Source organism: Phyllostomus hastatus, unplaced genomic scaffold (assembly GCF_019186645.2).
Source record: "Phyllostomus hastatus isolate PE091 unplaced genomic scaffold, TTU_PhHast_1.1 phas_scaffold_182, whole genome shotgun sequence".
Classification (NCBI taxonomy): Eukaryota; Metazoa; Chordata; class Mammalia; order Chiroptera; family Phyllostomidae; genus Phyllostomus; species Phyllostomus hastatus.
The window spans coordinates 14,719,670-14,738,635 of record NW_025334013.1 but is presented as its reverse complement, the minus strand read 5'-3'; the positions used below and the strand labels follow the sequence as shown (position 1 = coordinate 14,738,635).

The window sequence follows — 18,966 nt, the reverse complement described above, 5'->3', positions numbered from 1 at the left end:
AGAGACTGGGAGACGGGGGCCTTCTCCTTCCCGTTGGTTACGTTTCAAAGGAAGGGCTCTCAGGTCCTTGGGAAAGACCCTCCTGGGTTGTGAGAGATGCATATAAATCTCAAGGGGGCAGAGGAAGGAATTGTATGCCTTTTCTAGTAAATGCACTAAGGGAAGGAAGTCAGAGGCCTCTGTCATGTGTTGGCTAGAACAAACAATAAATTCTTTTGACAGCCCTGAGCTTTAGCGGATTAGAACTCAGAAGGGGCTGGGTGTTCCCAAGGGCACGGCCTTAGGCTGCTAGAAGCCCTGCTGGGGCTGGTCAGGTCCCTTGTACGGGGGCTTGGACAGTGTTCCTGCAGCTCTCACTACCCGTCACCCAGACCCCCACCCTCCGGCTGCTGAGCCTACCTCCGCCTCTGGCCTGCCTCCGCCAGCCTCTATTCTTGCCCACAAGCAGCCAGTGCACCGCCGCCGCCTGCCACCCATGGACCTGACCCTGCTGCTCGCCCGTCTGCTGCTGGCAGGGGAAGGACCCCGGACCTCACAACACTCGCAGCTTTTACACCCAGAGCATGCTCCTTCCCCAGGGTAGCCGTGAGCCGCCATCGCTGTGTTCGGGTTATAGCCTCACCCAGTGGGAGAGCCACCGCTCTCATCTCAACCAAGACCCCGTGTCTGGGCTTTCAGTGGCCAGAGCCCTTCCTCCCCACTGTCGCCCCTCCCTGGGGCACAACCCACCTTCAGTTCAGCTTGTGAGGATCCACCCTCCCCACCCCCCCACCCCCCTCCCCACCCCCCCACCCCCCTCCCCTCACCAAATATGCTCAGCTAAGTTCTATCCCCAAGTGAGAGCAAAGTTCAAATTTTTCCACCCCATGGGCCCCTAGGCGGATGTGGATAAACAGCTCTAACCTGGCGGGAGAGGATTATTTTACATTGTTACTAATGTGGATTGTGCTCCTGAACCCTCCCCCTCTTCAAGGAGCAACTAGTGCAAGTCAAGCTCTCTCCCCGGGAGCCAGGGACAAGGGAGGATAGGGCAAAACAAAGAGTCCATTCTTAGCTTTTGAGTCCCAAAATAGACCTTTTAAATTTATGGTGAGGCTGTCTTTGAAAAAAGGGAAGGGGGAGGGGTGTTGAATTTTAAAACCTAAGTCATGAAAGATTCAGAACATAAAATGTATGTCTCAATACATTCAGAAGACAGTGCATCACATAAGAGCGTTTTTTCCAGCCCCAGGACGGTGAGGAGAGGGCAAGGGAGCTCGGGCGTTGCTGTGTCGCTGCTCCCTGCTGTCCTCAGGCCCCGCCTGTTCCTGAGAGCGTGAGTCACCGTGGCACCCACAAAGGCTCTCTGAGGGCCCAGGAGCAGAGAAGACCAGAGGAAGATAGACCTCCTGGAAGCGCATGAAGCTCAAGCTTTGGGCACCGCACCTGCGGAGGCCCCTTCCCAAGTCCTAGACCTGCTTCTATATCAGTAATTTTTCAATTTCTTTTAGAGAGGGCCCCCAGAACTGTACAAGGTCCAGGATCTGCCCCCTGAGGGGCCCTGGGTCTCACTCCTGAACAGAGCCTGGGGAAGCAGCCGGCCTCAAAGGACCTAGGGCTGCCAGGCGAAGAAGCCCAGGCTAGCCTTCTGGAGGGTAAGACCAAGGAGCAGTGCTCATCCCAGCTGAGGCCCCCACCAGCCTGCCAGGTGACTGCAGTTAGAGAGTGGTCCCAGACAAGACCAGCAGAAGAAGCCAGGCCCCCCATGCCCCGTGCCCAGCCCAGCCCAGCCCAGCCCAGCTCAAATACTGACCCACAGAAGCCTGAGCAAACCAAATGACTGTCGTTGTAAGCCACTCATAAGCTTGAGAATGGTTTCCTACGCAGAGACAGATGGCTGATACAGTGAAGTGAATCGGGGCAAAATGTTTATTAGGAAAAGAAATAAATAACAATCATTTCCACAGCAGGAATCTTATGTTTTTAAAGATGTACACACCTCCATACTCTTTGTACACACACAGAAAACGTCCGGAAGATCACCTTCCACATGTTGGAGTGTTTACGGGTGTGCGTTACATTTAACATAAAAGGAAATTTACTGAGAACTTGGGTGCGTCCCAGGCACTGTGCTAGGCCTTAGGATAAAAAACATGAGCTTGACATTGTCCCTGTCCTCAGAAAGCTCCCAGCCTAACAGTGACAAACATGCCGACAGACCAGCCGACTGTGACAGCCATCTGCACAGAGAGCAGGAAGGCGCAGGGAAACGGCCAGTTCTGTGGGGCAGAGTGGGGAAGGAGCAGGGCGGGACAGGTTGGAAAAGTCCACCAAGGACGCTCAGAAATCAGTAACTGCTGATTAAATAAAATGTGGAAGGACTTGAAAGTAGGGGCAGAGGACGTGGCAATTCCCTTCTCTAAGCTTCAGATCTTCATCACTAAAATGAGGGAATTGGGCCCTGGCTGGTGTGGTTCAGTGGACTGAGCACCAGCTTGTGAACTGAAAGGTCACCAGTTCAAGTCCCAGTCAGGGTGTAACTGGAAAAGACACCAGTGTTCGGGCTGCCTGTCACTACCAAATCCAATAAGCAATGACAGTGATTGAATCTTTTATAGGCACTTTATTCAGATGGCCGGCGATCCGGGAAGATGGCGGGTTCATACCCTAACAAACCATCTCCCTCTCTCTTTCCCAGCCAGATCTTTTATAAGGGGGTTGGGGGAGGGCAAACAAGGTGTCAGCGAAAGCCTTTGAAATTCAATAATTGCCTCCAAGGGGGAAGGGTAGTCGCTTGCTTCTTCCTGGTACAGATGTCTCCAAGAGGTCATCTGCTTACTCTTAGGCACCAAGATAGGCCTTATCTGTAGTTACTGAAACAAAAACTTAACATACACATTACATGCTAGATTTATGACTATTTACCTTAAGCTACATTTTCCCAAGTATTAAGCCCCTATCAAGGGCACATGCCTAGGTTGTGGGTCAGGTCCACAGTTAGGGTCATGCGAGCAACAACCTATCAATATCTTTCTCACACATTGCTATCTCTCTCCCTCTCTTTCTTCCCCTCTCCCCTTCTCTCTAAAAATAAATAAATAATTTTTAAAAAATGAGGGAATTGGGCTAAATGATCTTGGGGGCCACTTCCAGTTCTGAAATTCTGGCATATTCCTCACACAGTGAAAATCACAAAACTAATAACACATCTAGAGGAAGCCCAACAGGTGGACACAGCCGTAAATCAGGACCAAGGGATGCGAGTGAGTTGCTTCATTAGATTTCTGAAGACAAATATCGTTTTGTGCTTCTGCAATTCAAGCGCCACGTATGTGGATTTCAGATGTCAGGTGCAGGGGAGGCAAAAACGATCCTATCGCTACTTAAGCACTCAGTCGGGGCTCTGTAACAGAAGACAGATTAACAAGAGAAGAACAAACAGAACTTGATTAACATGTACGTCGCATGTGTACACAGGAGGAACTCAGGGACGCGTCCCTCAAAGAGAGGGCTTAGAACTCGGGCTTATGTAGCACCTTCACCAAAGAACAACACATTTGTAGGGAAATGGCAGGACAAATAAAAGCGGTTTTAGGCTTCCGAGGTTGGCCAACTGTGTGAAGATAAATATATGGGGAAATATTAATCAGGTGAGGTTTGTGTGCAGGCTCCTCTGGTGCCGTCTCTGGGCTGAGAAGAGTCTAACGTCGTCTCCAGGGAATGAAATCTTATTTCCTGCCTTTAGGCAGAACGGGAAAAGTATGGAGAGCTTCTCCGCATTCACTGTTTCTTAATTTCCTTCAACTCTAAACAATTATGTCGAAGAGGCATGTTATGGGGTGACATATTCTGGTTTCCTTCACAGGTTATGGGGACCAGCCATCCATCTGCAGGTGGAATCACTGAAAATTTTTGGGAAATACTAAACAGAGAAATGTATCTTATTCTGGCACCAGAGGCAAGCTCCTAGAACCCCAGCAGGACCGTACAGAGCAAAGGAAAGAACACTGGAGGAAGTCGGTCTGGGTCCAGCTGGGTGACCTTGGGCAAATTATTCTCTCTCAAACAAATTATTCTCTGTTTTGCTATTTACATGTAACTCAGATGTAACAGAATCTCCTGTACCTACCCAAAACTGAAAGGCAATCTCACCCATAAGCACATTAAAACACACACATACACCCTGACTTCAAAAGCAAAATGAGTATAGTGAGGGTTTTTCCCGAAAGTTTTAAGGAGGGAATTACAGTGCATGTTACATAACAAAACTTTCAAAAAGTCTTGGCTCTGCAGGAAAGGAAAAATAATTATAATCCCTAATTACAGTTCTGACTTCTTGGCTGAGACATCTGTACTGAAACACAAATTAAAAGCAAAAAGCAAACGCATGGGTATCTCATGTACACATGGGAGATACCCAGGAAAAATTAATACCCCAAAGAGGTGGCTCTAGAATTCAGGATTAAATACCATTTTGATGGGGAGAGAGGAAAGGGGTTGGCCTCTCAGGAGAAAGCACGTGACTTCTAGGAAAGGTGGGCGGGCCCTTCGGGGAACACGCGGGAGGTGTGATGGTTTGTGACAAAGTTTGTGGGGTGTGCCGCTGCCAGGGCGGGGGAGAATGCCCCCCTTGGTACCCTTCTGTAGTTCTCACAGCCGGATTAGCAGTATCATAAAACTGACTCGACTAGATTAACAGGAGAAAAGCCAATGTAATATGTGTGCACAGAAGAATCACAATATTATGCTTTCATCAAATGAGGCTCAAAGAAATGATCAGACCAGGAAACTTTATACTTTTTAGACCAAAAAAAAAAAAAAGTTGACCGGACCAAGACAGTTGGTGCCCCTTAGAAAGGACTCTAAATAAGATTTGGGTATTTATTAATGAGGAATTTAAACAAAGTAATAAATTAGAAAATAGGCGGTCAGATTTGATTTTATAGACTCTTCCACTGTGAGCTGTTGAGCTCTAGCCACGGGGGGTGTTTCCAGGTGGGCGCGGGGAGGTGCCTTCCTTTCACACAGGAGACTTGTTTTCTGCGTCCAAGGAGAAAAGGGAAGGTCAAGGTGTCCTTCTGGCACTGGCCCCTAGTCGAGCAACTTTGTTTTCTAAGACTTTATTTATTTATTTTTAGAGAGAGGGGAAGGGAGGGAGAAAGAGAGGAGAGAATCGAACCAGTGACCTTTCTTTTCGCTTTGCGGGATGACATCTGCTGCCCCGCAGCTCCTTCCTCGAGTTCTCTCTTCATTCGCTGCCACGCGTGTCCCCTCTTCATCTCTGTTCCTCTTTCTCTCTCTCTCTCTCTCCCTTGCTGACACCCCTTCAAGCGTCACCTGCAGCTGAGCTGTCCCTCTTTGACGAACAGCGGTGACCTCACCTAACCTTCCTTCGAAGCTTGTCTACCACTAACCATTAAAATGCTCTTGGTCTCTGAGGATTCAATGAGATAAATATGACAAGTACCCAGCACAGAGTGGCAAATATGTGTTTCTCTTGCTGCCTTCCTTACTCCTGGACAAGAGTGGATAGAGAGAGGAGGGAGGGAGGGAAGGAGGGAGGGGGGAGAGAGGGAGACAGGGAGACAGACAGAGGGAGAGAGGGAGGGAGAGGGAGAGAGGGAGGGAGAGGGAGAGAGAGAGAGAGAGAAGCAAGCCGCCCTAGGAGAACCATTGACCACTTTAAACCAGACTGAACAGAGATTTTTTTAGCCTGTGTCCTGAACCCTGTTTTGTGCCAGCCCCTCCCCCACATCCTTCCAAAGTCCCCACAGCCCTCCTTCACCCAGTCCCTCGCCTGACTTCGCTCCTCACAGGTTCCGCACCTGTCCTCAGCTTCCCACCAGCAGGTGTTTGTGGACCTCCTTAAACAGTCAGGCACATCACCCACTGAAATAGGACCCCGCTCTCCTTTCCTGAAACCCCTCTGCACCCAACTCGTGAGGCACTAGTAATTCCAGCCCCTGGGAGCAAAAGCCAATTGCGCCCAGTTTCTTACAAAGTTAAATGTGCATTTACCATGTGACCCAGCTGTTCCACTGCTGACATCACCCAAGAGAAATAAAAGTATAATGTTTACACAAAGATTTATACACCAAGACACCTCGCAACTTTATTGGTAATGGTCAGAAACTGGAAACAGCCCAGATGTCTATCACCAAGCACAAACTGTGCTTACTCCATACAATGGGACCAGCTATGAAAAGGGTTGCACTACTGACACGAGCAACCGCGCGGATGAATCTCAGAAACGTCATGCTGAGCACCAGACGCCCACCACCGAGAAAGCATGCGTGCTGGGTGCTTCCATTTATATGAACTTCTATATTCTAAAAGGCAAAATGAATCTGTGGTGACAGAGCTTGGCGTTGGGGGGGCGGGGGCGGGAATGCAAAGCAACAGGAAGAAACCTGGGGGGGTTGATGAAAAAGCTTTATATCTTCATGGTAGGGGTCACTTCCCAAGTGTATAAGTTATCAAAACTCAACAAACGACACACTTCATTTTTTTGTGTAAACACTTGGAATAGTGAGAACTGTGCGTGTGAAAATATCTAGCATTAACTGAAAGTGATTCATTTTTTAAATTTTTTATTTTTTATTTTTCAATAAGAGTTGACATTCAATATTATTTTATAGTAGTTTCAGGTGTGCAGCATAATATAATTCACTAAGTGATACCCCTGAGAAAGTACAGCACCCACTTGGCACCACACATAGTTATTACACTACTATTGACTGTATTCCCTGTGCTGCACGTCACATCCCCATGACTGTGCTGGGACTACCAATCTATACTTCTGCATCCCTTTACCTTTTACACCCAGCCTTTCAATCCCGCTTCCATCTGGTGACTACAGTTTGTTCTCTGTATCGATGAATCTGTTTCTGTTTTGTTTGTTCCTCAAACTGTACACTCTATTTTTTCCTATGGTTTCTTTTTTAAAAGATTTTATTTATTTACTTTTAGAGAGAGAGGAAGGGAGAGAGAAAGAGAGGGAGAGAAACATGCAAGAAATAAATCAATTGGTTCCCTCTCACAGGCGCCCAAATAGCGACCTGGCCTGCAACCCAGGCACGTGCCCTGACTGGGAATCGAACCAGCAACCTTTCAGTTCACAGGCTGGCACTCATCCCACTGAGCCACACCAGCCAGGGCAAACTGTACATTTTAAATGGGTGTATTTCATTGTATGCGAATTATCTCTCAGTAAAGTTGGGCTTTTAGAAACTGTTCTGTTTCAGCCCATCTCTCAGAGACAGGCCCTGAATATAACAACTGGATTGTAATTCGGGGCCCTGGGGCAGGCTCCCCAGAAGTCTCTCCCTGGTTTGCACAAGTTCAAAAGCTGGAGAAAAGGAGTAGCTTTCCTAGCTCAATTCACCACAAGCCAGAGGTCCTCCCGCTGCCCGCCGAGAGCAGGCCTGCACTATTTCAGGCCTAAGGGCAACATCCTTGAGACGTTTCTGTCTGGACAGAGCAGGAGATCACCATGGCAATCTGTCCAGGGCCCAGCCCTGGCAGGGCTCCAAAGCACACAAATAAAGCCATTGGAATGTGGAGCAGGGTTCAGGGCAGGGAAACTAGGAAGTTGCCAAGTTTTCATGAAAGTGAACAATGGGGGGCCACCGCCCCTGGACGGTGTCAGTAGGGGAGGTCGGGGTTCCAACAGGATCAGCTCAGGGACGTCTCACTCACACATACACACACACACACACACACACACACACGCATGCACTGCTTGGAGGAGAGCAGCACTGCCTCTTGAAAAATTTGGCCTGATGACATGAGAGCATGGGCTTTAGAGGTTGACGAACGGTGATTCCAGAGCCCGTGGTTACTTCCCTGTAACGTCAGGCGAGTTTCTGAACTGGTTATCCACGTGACCCCCTCCTCCCCTCCTCCGCATCTCTGCACGGAGGTCACCTTCTCTGTGAAGCTGTCCCTGATCCCCCTAAATCAAAATGCAGCCTACCACCCACCTCAAACTCCTGCTCTGTGTTTTCCTGTAGTGCTTAGCACCACCGGACATACAATATATTTTACTTCTTTTCTAAAAGATTTTATTTTATTTTTTAGAGAGGGAAGGGAGGGAGAAAGAGAGAGAGAGAAACATCAATGTGGGGTTGCTGGGGGTCATGGCCTGCAACCCAGGCATGTACCCTGACTGGGAATCGAACCTGCAACACTTTGGTTCGCAGCCCGCGCTCAATCCACGAAGCTATGCCAGCCAGGGCTCATGTTTTACTTCTTTATTTTGTTTATTGCCTTGTTCATGTGTCAACCAAGCGTTAATGAATTAGGGGTTTTGCTAGAACTGAATGACAAAGTTTTATTCAAGGAACTTAAGCGAGTGAATTACAACTCAGGAAACACTACTAGGCAATACGCAGCGTATTCTGGAGAAAAGAAAAAAGTCAAGAGTTTTTCTAGTAAAAAGCACATATTTGAGAAGAATCAGTCCTGCGTTCTCAGCTCCTGAGTTGGTCCAAGATAGTGATCTGCCAGATGTCCAGTGGGCCCCGCACAGGAACATTCTTTCCTAAGTTTCTCAGAAGGTTATCTAGAGAATTTACATACCTCCAGGCATTGATACACAACCGAAAAGCTCACAGGTTTAAGGTCCCGGGCTAGTTGAAGTAAAATAAAATCATTTTCCTTGTGTTCTAATCCACTCCGATTTTGTCAGCTTACTGTAGTGACTCCATTTTGTCTCTGCAGGGATTTTTATCTGTTTTGTCCACGCTCTGTCTCACATGCCTACGACTGTGCATGGCATATAGTAGGTGTACAGGGAACATTACAGAGCATGAACTTCTCTGAACATCTGTTTCTCATCAGCAAAATGGGGATAATATTCCTCCCATAAGGCTGATGTGAGGGTAAAAGGAGTGAGTTTAAGGCTGTGGGTTACGTGCCCAGCCCCTAGTGGGGACACTAGTGTCATTCACTGTTAGAGCTTTTATCTGATGAGGCTTAATCACGAACAGGCTGCTCATTACCACCCTTTAGCATCTTGGTCCAAATTTAAAAACAACTTTCATGCTTGCATTGGTAGCATATATACTAAAAAATTGGAACTATATGGAGTAGATTAGCATGGCCCCTGCCCAAGAAAGACACGTAAATCCATGAAGCGTACCTTATTTTTTAAAAGAAAAGAAAGAAAGAACAAATTTCATGGGAACTTACCTTGCCTCCCTGACCCCTGAGCCCAAGAACTTACTTGTGTCCTAGTTCTGCAAAACTACTGATTTTTAAAGACAATGGAATCAGAAATTCAGTCCACAGTGGCCGAGTAAATGAACTCATTCATTCATTGGCCAATAAGGTCCTCAAAAATGTAACGGGGATTTGAACTGGCGGGAAAGGTTTAACCTATAAAAGGAGAGAACGGGCATGTTTTGCATCCTTCACATGTGCCAGGTGGCATGTGAGGCACCTGACATGTCTCACATTGTTTTGCCTTTAATCTTACAAGGAAGGACTCTGAGAATGAAGAAACTGAGGCCGAGAGGTCAGGTCACCAGCAGGAGACCTCACAGCGTTCGGCCGCAGACCGGGAGGTGAACCCACGGCTGATGAAGCCCCAAAGCCTGTGTCCCTGCCGTCCCGGCTCAGCTTCTCTGGAAACTCACTTGGTAGAAGACCTCTCTGCCAAGCTCGGAAGTTTGGATATATTCTGTAGGCAATTCTAAACATTTTTTTAAAGCAGCTGAATATAAATATACAGGAACTACTAAGGAGGGAGGAATCATTTCTGCTTGAGATAAATCAGAAGAGCTACAGAGAGGAGGTGGGCCTGCTCCAGGGACCTGTATTTCCGGTTCATCAGCTCGTCTCCGCGGTCGTTAGCACCGGCTTCGGGTTCCAACACGTGACCGCGAACAGCGCTTCCTATTCACGTGCGTCTTCCATCTGGGCATATTTTCAACAGGTCCTTCCTTTGGGATCCTTTATTTTTATTTATAGCCCTTTGCATCATTTTATACACAGACTTTTGCATGTTCTGACAACCACCACTTCCTGAACGGTTGGACTCCCCAGCGCTGTACACTTGAACAGAGTACACAGCAGAGGGCACAGAATTTGGCCCAGTGACTTCACATGAGAACCTTGAAATTCACCAAGGTGAAAGTAGTTACACCACGGAAACCAGTCAATGCTACAAATCAAGGCTCCCCGCCCCCACCCAGCTAGACAGCCTCTTGCTAAATACTGCGCCAACACACAGCTAGCTTCCCTGTGGTGAAAGGGCAGAATCCTGGACCGGAGTCAGAAAACCTGAGTCCTGGGAAGCCACTGACACGTGTAAACAGGGCGGTAATCTGAGCCTCGAAAGCTCATTTGGGCTGTTACACGGAGAATGAAGGTCAAGGAAGCAACACAGGAGGCTGGAAGACCAGCTCCGAGCCGGTGTGCAGCAAAATGAGCCTGATGACCGGGGGTCGTGCATGAATGGATGAAGGATGTATTAGTCTCCTGGGGCTACCTAAGTAAAATCCCAAAAACCTGGTGGCCTAAATAACAGGGTTTTTATGACAGTATTTTATAAGCGTGGGGATGGTCTCGCAGCTCTGGAGGCTAGACGTCCACACTCGAGGTGTTAGCAGGTCCGCGCTGCCCCCCTGAGACTGGGTAGACTCTTGCTCCCCTCTCCCGAGCTTCTAGTAGTGGCCGTCGGTCCTCGGTGTCCTTGCTGCGCAGCCGCCGTCACTCCAATGTCTGCCTCTGCCGCCACACGTGTTCTCCCTGTGTGTCTGTCTCCTCGTGTCACAAGGACCCCAGCTGCAGTGGATTAAGGACCCCTCCTGGACCCCTACTCCATCCAGCATGATTTCATCTCAACTAATCACACCTGCAGTGGCCCTCTTTCCAAACGGGGTCACATTCTGAGTTTCTGGGGGTTAGAACTTCGACACATGTTTTGTGGGGGGGACACAATTCAACTTGTGACAGGGAGAGATTTAAGAAACTGAATCAATAAGACTTAAGGATTGATTATGTATTTGGACAAGGAGCACATGAAAGATAGAAGTCAGGGTTACAAAACCGGAAAAGCCGGCATTCGTGCTGCCTGTCACCTACCAGACCCAAAACACAGAGACAGGGACTAAATCTTTATGGGCGCTTTGTTCAGATGGCCAAGGACCCGAGAAGATGGCAGGTTTGAACCCTAACAGGCCATCTTCAATTCCATTTTCAACCGATGCTTTTTAAAAAGGAGAAGAAAAGTATAGGTAAGGGGTTTGGAATTCAGGGGAAAAGCTAATCAGATAAAAAGCTACAGCATTCTTTCACCAGTGTCCTGGGCGGTCAGCCGGGGAGGACAATGGTCCAGATAACATCTCAGCTGCCTGCCGTCTTCGTCATCCGTCATCCGGAGGCACAAAGGTGGAACTGCCTGTGGCCTCCTGCAGCCAGGCTGGAGCATACCTTCAGCTCCTGGAACAAAAGCTTTTTTTTTTTTTTTTTTAGGAAAGTTTTTTAAAGACTTTATTTATTTATTTTCAGAGAGAGGGAAAGGGAAGGAGAAAAAGAGGGAGAGAAACATCAATGTGTGGTTGCCTTGCGCGCACCCCAAAATGGGGACCTGGCCCACAACCCAGGCACGTACCCTGACTGGGAATCAAGCCGGTGACCCTTTGGTTCACAAGCCCACGCTCAATCCACTGAGCCACACCAGCCAGGGCTGCTTTTTATGTACCTTGACTACTGAGCTTATTAGCTATTACCTGAAACTAACATTTTTCCATCATTTGAGTCCCCCATCATTCCCCCCCTGTTAGTCTAAACTTTAGCTTATTTCTATGAGGTCAGTTTCACATAGAAGTGCTCATTTTCCAGTTGAGCACGCATCTGAGCATTAGAGCACGTGGTGGGGGGCTTCGAAATACACTGAACTGCAGATCCACATGAGGGGGCACATTGTGTGCAACAACAAGCTATGACACCGAAGAAAATGAAAACAGCAAATGCCTCTCTAAGACCAGTCATGCCAGGCCCCCAGGAGGTTTGTTTAGACAAATCAATACCAAAGAGTCCCTCTCTGTCATTTACCTGCTTTATTTTATGCTCTAGGAGCTGTGAATTACCAGTCAGGTAGGAACAGCAGAGTCCTTTAAATTCTTCACATCCATGATTATGTCTTAAAAGGAGGCAGTCTATAGCTGCACGATTCTCTAATACGGCGTCTCTGACTTGTCTTAGGCCTTAACTAATGGCACTGTTGGCCTGTGAGGTGGCATTCAAAGCTTATGCCATGGCACAGGCTAGTCTACTTATTTCTACATTCAAATAGGTTACCACGGCTGGCATTACAAATATAGTCAAAGGCGCATATGCAGTAGGGCTAAAAGGTGTAAATCACTGTTACAATCAGGTGTGAGGGACCGTCCCCGTGGAGCCCAGGTGATGCGGGGCTTCTGAGGCACACACACTGTCAGTCTGCCCAGAGAGCATGGCCCCCAGAGCTGTTTGCTGGAACACGGGAATACACAGTCGACTCTTCCGCTTATCAGAAACCATCCTGCTGACAATGTACCATCACCAAAGGCGTAAGATAAACTAGTGGTGGTGGTGCAATTCATCTTCACACCTGCTGAGAGCACAGTCTTCAGTGCATTGACAAAAGTTGCACACTCTCTAGCTGGGGCTCTGCTGGCAACCTTTAAGGAAAACATTTCCCTGTCCTTCAGAGTTACCGCAGGTCCCCAATTACAAATATTATAGTAGGCCATTTTCTTAGCGACATGCTCAAACACAGTCTAATTTCTAAGGCTTTCCAAGGGAGTACGAACTCCAACAAGACATGGAGTGGAAACTTGTTCAACAGAAGTCCCTCCTGCAAGACAAAAGTCAGAGATGTTCAGAACATTTTTTGCTAAATAGTCCCACATATTTTCATCTCATTTGAAAGGGATACGTTGTCCATCACATGGGGTTAAATAAAAAGTAATGAAAAAAGCGTAAGTCATTGTTTTTGAAAGATGATTTTGAGGTCTTCCTGAGGTTCGGAAGCCCATTGTTCCTCCAGTGCTTTCTTTACTCGGGTGTGATGAATCCAAGGTTGTATTTCTGCCAATTTCACTGCGGTGGGTGGGGGTGGTGAGGAGCACGTCCCGAGGTTCAGGCCACTTTTCTTCTAGTTGGCCCTCTGGAGATCCTGTCTTCCAGGTCCTGAGTAGCACCCTGTCTCCAGGCTCACAGGAATGTAGCCAAACCGGAGGGGGAGAGGTCTCTAATACAAGCAAGGTCATTCATGACAGCTAAGGTCTGACTTAAATACTGTACATATTTCTTTACCTTCACTTCCTGATCTATAGACATGTCTCCCACCCCACTCATAGCCTGAAATGGTCACCTGTACACAATTTCATAAGGATTCAACTGAATCCCACTTTGAAGAGACACCCTTATCCTGAGCAAAGCTTGATGCCAATGGAGATGAGTTTCTTGACACAGCTTGGCTCCTTTTCTTCAAGGTGTGATTCATCTTCTCTGCCTTCCCAGAGGCCTGAGGTCTCCATGCTGTGTGGAGGGTCCACCTGATTCCTAAAAATTCACTAACCTTCTGTGTAATTTCTGAAACAAAAGCAGGTCCATTATCACTCTGGATGCTGACAGGGAGGCCAAAGCAAGGAATCATTTCCTTCAGTAAGTCGTCCACTACCTCGGGGATTTCTCCATTCTAGTGAAGAGGCTTCTCCTCATCCTGAAAAGGTGTCAGCAAAGACCCACAAAAAGTTCCACCCTCGGACCCTTGGCATCTGGGTCAAGTCTGTTTGCCAGTCCTCAAGTGGGCACTGTCCTTGGTGTCGTTTCCCTTCTTTCTTTTGATGCGGATCTGTTTTGGGGGTGTTCTTCTCACACACAACACATGTAGCAATTACCTTTCATATGGCTTTAGCAATTCCGGGACCTGAGAGCCACAGCTTGATATGGGTGGTTAGTGAGTCTCTCCCGTAGTGAGTGGCCTCATGCAAATGCTTCATGACTGGCTCTACTAAATGTTCAGGAAGCAGTATAACTCCTTTCTTATTCTCTCTCCATCCACTCTCAGCACCTTCTCCATCAACACCCCAACTCTTAGCTTTCTCTAAGTCTGTAGACAAATATTCAGGGTCAAATTTTGACAAGTCCAGAACAGGCACCAAAGGCATTATACATGTTCCTTTAGCAGCTTCTTGCACTGCTCAGTCCGTCAGATTGCTTCCTCTAGCCGTTCCAGTGCCCTCCTTCTGATGCCAGGGCGGTGCATGACTGCCACCTGTAAAGGTACCTGAATGGCTTCTAATGATTCTAAAATTTCTGCTGCATGCTTAATCTCCTTTTTATTGGAGGTTAATAGTCCTTTTTCCTTCTAGGTTGAACCATGTGCATGCAAAATTAGGAAAGCGTACCTTGAGTCAGTATACACATTCACTCTCCCTTTGTGAGACAATTCCAGTGCCCTCGTCGATGCAATCAGTTCAGCTTTCTGGGCAGCGGTTCCCAGTGGCAAGGCCTTGGCCTCCACGATTCCTTCGAGAGTCACAACTGCATAACCAGCCTATTTCCTTTTTCCACATAACTGCTTCCATCTGCATATAGAGTCCAGTCTGCCTCTGCTAGAGGCTGGTCCCGTAGATCAATTCTGCTAGAATACACTTCATCAGTTATCTCAGCACAGTCATGTTTTAGTGCAAACAAGTCAAGCTCTGGGAGAAGGGAGGCAGGATTTAACTTACTTCCAGTTTTGAGGGAGATGTTGGGATTGTCGAGAAGAATGGCTTGGTACCTGCCCATTCTTCCAGCAGTGAGCCGCATATTTCCCTTCTGCTCCAGCAGGCTCAACACTTGCTGGGACACATAACTGGCATAGGCCGTCCCAAGGAAAAGTCTTCAGCTTCCTGCAAGAGCTCGCAGGTGGCTGCCACTCTCAAGCAGGCTGGCCACCCCTGGACAGTGTGATCTAATTTCCTTGACAATTATGTGATGGGCTGCAAATGTCACTAAGCATTTGGGTAAGGAATCCTAGGGCAACACCCTGTCTCTCACGCACATATCATTGAAAGGGCTTCAGTAGGTTTGGAAGCCCAAGGCCGGTGCAGAAGCCAGGTGCACCTTCAGACACTCAAAAGTCTGAGTGCACTCCTTTGTCCACTCTAGAGGGCTGTATTCCAGTCCCCTCAGAGCCTCACACAGTGGTTTAGCAATGAGCCCAAAGTTTGGAATCCTAATGCGGCAGTCGCTTGCCATCCCAAGGAATCTCCTTAACTGTTTCCTGGTGTCGGGAGGGGTCCTCTGTGGACTTTTGTTGCACCACCTGCACCATACTCAGACTTTTCTGCTCACGGATGCCTTTCCCCATTCCCTCAAGGAGGCATCTCTTATAATGCTCTAAGGGAGGAAGGCCATCCCCATTGGGGTCCCAGTTGGGCTCAGTCACAGGTATTGCCCTGGGAAGGCCCAGAGCCCCATTTGGATTTTCTTGGTGTAACCTCCGAGCCTCTTCATTTGCCTTATCCAACACCAGCCCCTGCTCATCCTCCTTGTTGAAGCAAAGAATTCAATAAGGCTTGTATGTCTACCCAGTTGGGGTGATGAGTGGCAAAAACTGACACAACCAAATCAGTCATTTTAGCAGAATCAGGCCCATAAGAAGGGTTTGAGCTTTTCCAGTTTAACAGATCCAATGTAGAAAACAGAGTATGCGCCCAGTAATATCCAGCAGGCTGGCCCTCTGGCCTTACTCCCACTGAAAGTCCCTGAAAAGGATATTGCCATGTCCCAGTAGGGGCTTTTCCACTAAATCTGGTTCCTTAACCAATGCTAGTTCAGGCGCGCTTTCCCTGTTTCACTTATCGGAGTGGATCCCCTGGGGCTGCGGGAACTCTGACCAGCTCCTAGGGGTCATAATATCTAGGTCTTCCTGGCCCCTCTCCTCTGAGCTTCTATCTTTCACATGCAAATTCCCTTTTCTCTGAGCCATTAACTTATTTTCTGTTTTGTTTTCTTTTGTTTTGTTAACTCTGCATGCATCTTTATCATGTAAACTCAAAAAAACTTCTAGGTAAGGCAATTTGTCCCACTTCCCTGATTTTTGACAAAACAACTCTAGTTACAATATAATACAGTCATGTAAAGACCCATTCAGTGACCGGAGCTCTCCTAAGTCTAAATTACACAGGACACAAACAGAACAGTACTGCAATAAAGCCACATACGCTCTAGATATATGCTCATAAGTCGACAAATTAGCCAGAAGTGGCCCGAAAGGGCTGTTCCCGGGACGGAGGCTCCCCCTCATCCTACCAGACGGAGATCCACACAGAGGGACCCGAACCAACCAGATCAGACATCACTGTTTCAGATGAAGCCCTGTGACCCAGAAAGGTACCTTTCCCAAACGACCTAAGACGTGACCCTGGATTTTAACCTGAACCAGAAAGCGCAACGATTCAATCAAACGTGTTAAATGACCAGAAGCGCCGGGAGTGGGGCGGGGGAGAATCCCCGAGTGAAATCGCCTGGCAGCTGCTTGGGATTCTTCGAATCCAAACCCCCGGGCCTCTCAGCCCAGGCGGCCGATGGGACTCCCCGCCACATACCCAGACTCGCCGGAGAGTCCCAAAGTCGGTCCCGGCGCAGTCGCCAAAATATGAAACCGGAAAAGACCCTGGAGTCCGGGCTGCCTGTCACTATCAAACCCAATAAGCAATGACAGCGATCGAATCTTTATGGGCACTGGTCATCTCGCCCTGGAGGACAATGGCTCAGGTGCCATATTGAACTGCTTGCCGTCCTCCTGAGGCCCAAAGATGGAACTGCTTGTGGTCTCCTGGAGTCAGGGCGGGTCACCCACTCAGTTCCTAGAACAAAGCTTTTACGTGCTTTGATGATTAAGCTTATTAGCTATTACCTAAACTAAAATTTTCCAATTCTTCAGTCCCCTATTGAACAACACATGAATGGTTAGGGACTTACATGTGAACAAGGCATGGACGCCCATGATCAGCATGTGAACAGCATGTGAACAGCATGTGCAGAGCATGTGCAGAGCATGTGAATGGGGCATGGGTGACACATGATCAGGGCATGGGTGGCACATGGTCCACACATGATCAAGGCATGGGCAGCACGTGGTCAGGGCGTGATCAGCATGTGATCAGGGCATGGGCAGCACGTGATCAGCACATGAGCAGGGCATAGGCAGCACGTGATCAGTGCATGATCAGCGCGTGAAACAGGGCATGGGTGCATGTGATCAGCAAGTGAATGGCACGTGAACAATGTGTGAAGGAGCGTGGATGGCATGTGGTCAACACGTCAACGGCATGTGAACATGAAACCAGAAAAGACACCAGCGTTCGGGCTGCCTGTCACTACCAAACCCAATAAGTAATGACAACGATTGAATCTTTATGGGCACTTTATTCAGATGGCTGGCAGTCTGAGAGGATGGCAGGTTCATACCTTCACAGACCATATTAAACTCCACTTTTAAGTGGCCCTTTTTATAAGGAGAACAAAGTGTAGGTAGTGGGATTCAGGGAAAAATTAATTGGATTAAAAAAAAAAACCCACCCCCCCAATATAGAGCATGTTCTCCCACAGCCCGTGGTTGGTGGAAGGGGAGAAGCCGATGATAACAGCTTACGATACTTTTTATAACAGTACATATAGTGCCAAGTATGAGGTCACGTAGGAAGCCCCAGGTAAGCAGTTAAAATTAGGGTGGCCAGCCACAATGGGGGGCCATGCGGTTTGAAAGGGTTTAGAAAGGCCCCCACAGACCTGCCATGGGGTCTGGTGTGTAAGGAGGCACCACATGGTTTGGAGCAAAGAGATGCCATGCAGTTTTGGATTAAGAGCTGGAGGAAGAAAAGGAGGCCCACTGGGAAACCTGCCAGGGAGACCACGGTGGCACGGCTGATGGCATTGCGGGGACCTGCCCAGCCAAGCACAGGTTAATGGGAGGTACCTAGAACACTGAACTGTGATGGGGAATGCTGAGCCATGGACTTCTGTTTTCCTGAAAGACAGTAGCTCTGACTGGCGTATTCTGAAACTGGCCTGGTTTGGCAACACGAGGCAGGACTGTGTGTTTGTGGGTGTTTTAAAGGGGGTGGAACTTAATGGCAGAACTCCATCATTATTTTAAATCTGTGTAACTTTTAAATAAATAATTCCTTTCCTTTTCACCAAACTCTCGCATTGGGAGTCACGCTTCGTGATGGCAGGCAATCGGACCCCAGAGCTGTTCCAGAACAGCCTAGGTTGGGGTTCTGTAACAGCCTGAGTCACCCAGTCTGTGGTGTTTTATTACAGCAGCCTTAGGAAACTAATACAGGCTGTAAATTAAACCATGAGACTATATATGGCTTGCCCAGGGAGACTGTGTGGGTGCAAAAGGGAAGGACATGGAAGGAGAGTGAAGGCGGATACCCAGGGATCATGCTGAAGGGAAAGCACCTCTCCCATAGTGAAAGGAAGGAGGAAAACTGGGTGCAGACTGTCTGAGACTGAGTTCCTCAAAAGCAAGACCCTGAGGTGAAGATTTCTGTGTGATGATCTACTAGGAAGCATTCTTAGCAATTACCTGCAGGGAAGGGAGAAGAGAGAACAGGAAGAGAAAGGGGCTGAGCATGAACGCAAGGACAGCAGGGGGAGGGAAGTATAAGGGAGTTCAATGGTAATGGGAAAAATATCATAAAAATGCAATTGTAACAGGGTGCAGCCAAGGCAAGGCCCCAAATAGGGATTTATAATGGAGTCCAGAACTCAGGGTGTTCAGGAAATATTAGAGAAAAATATATATATGCTGTCCTCACCCCCACCAGCCTGAGCTGGGGGAAGGGACACATGGAACAGGGCCATTGAGAGCTGTTTCGTACAGCAACAGCTTTGCAGCTAACCTCTGTCATGGTCATTTACCATATCTATAATCTTTAACTGGTTTCATAGATGTGTTAAATAGCTGTGGCCATGCTTTGAGCCAGGGGG

General features: G+C 48.0%; 1 non-coding gene across 1 annotated transcript; it reads left to right on the top strand.

Moving 5' to 3' along the window:
- The first annotated feature begins 9,021 nt into the window (after positions 1 to 9,021).
- LOC123832398 lies at positions 9,022 to 9,130 on the top strand. The gene has a single exon (XR_006788052.1). It is a non-coding gene; the product is annotated as a U6 spliceosomal RNA (small nuclear RNA).
- Positions 9,131 to 18,966: the final 9,836 nt, after the last annotated feature.